Source organism: Salvelinus fontinalis, chromosome 33, assembly GCF_029448725.1.
Source record: "Salvelinus fontinalis isolate EN_2023a chromosome 33, ASM2944872v1, whole genome shotgun sequence".
Taxonomy (NCBI): domain Eukaryota; kingdom Metazoa; phylum Chordata; class Actinopteri; order Salmoniformes; family Salmonidae; genus Salvelinus; species Salvelinus fontinalis.
Genome location: NC_074697.1, coordinates 3,188,347 through 3,189,594, shown reverse-complemented (window position 1 = coordinate 3,189,594; position 1,248 = coordinate 3,188,347).

The window sequence follows — 1,248 nt, the reverse complement described above, 5'->3', positions numbered from 1 at the left end:
TTTCTTGTCCTGTATTTTGTCCTGTTTCGTCCAATGTGAAGCTAATTGAGCTGACTGAAGCAACGTGGTTGAGTTGTTTTGAGTTGTGTTCAAGGGGTCAATGCAGAGCACTTTCTAAGAATATAGCTCCCAGAGGTCCACGTAGATCGAATAGGTTCTTCAGCCACTATGAGGTTGGAGACTCTGGGTTTTGTCCCAAAGCAGTTTTTTGGTGCTCACTGTTTGGAGGTAATTAGGAGGGAGGGGTCATTAGGAACAGCACCTCTGTTCCCTGTAGAGGAGGGAGGGGTCATTAGGAACAGCACCTCTGTTCCCTGTAGAGGAGGGAGGGGTCATTAGGAAGAGCACCTCTGTTCCCTGTAGAGGGGGAGGGATCATTTGGAACAGGACCTTTGTTCCCTGCAGAGGAGGGAGGTGGAGGTGATTAGTAACAGCACCTCTATTCCCTGTAGAGGAGGGGGGTGGAGGTTAGTAGGAAGTGCCCCTCTGTTCCCTGCAGACGAGGTGGAGGTGATTAGGAACAGCACCTCTGTTCCCTTTAGAGGAGGGAGGTGGAGATCATTAGGAAAATCACCTCTGTTCCCTTTAGAGGAGGGAGGTGGAGGTCATTAGGAACAGCACCTCTGTTCCCTTTAGAGGAGGGAGGTGGAGGTCATTAGGAACAGCACCTCTGTTCCCTTTAGAGGAGGGAGGTGGAGATCATTAGGAACAGCACCTCTGTTCCCTTTAGAGGAGGGAGGTGGAGGTCATTGGGAACAGCACCTCTGTTCCCTGTAGAGGAGGGAGGTGGAGGTCATTAGGAACAGCACCTCTGTTCCCTGTAGAGGAGGGGAGTGGGGGGGGGGTTATTGTGGCGTCTGGTTTACACTCCCAAGCTCTATAGCTTCTCTCCCTACGCTGGGATGCTCCAGAGGGACATCAGATCCTGCAACATACTCTGTTTTTCTGAGACTTGTCTTTCTTCCGACATCCAGACTGATTATATACAACCAGCGGGTTTTTACAGTTTTCTAGCAGATAGGAAGTAGGCTCTCTCTGCCAAGAACAAAGGTGGTGGGTTCTGCTTTATGCCCAACAGCACATGGTGCGACGAAGAAAACGTACAGGAACCTGAGAGGTTCTGCTCCCCCGACGTGTTGCTCTTTTTACCTTCCCGAGAGAATTCTCAGGGATTATCGACGTGGCTGTGTGAATCCCGCCTCAGACCGACACCAAAATGGCTCTCAAAGATCTTCATTGTTGTATTTC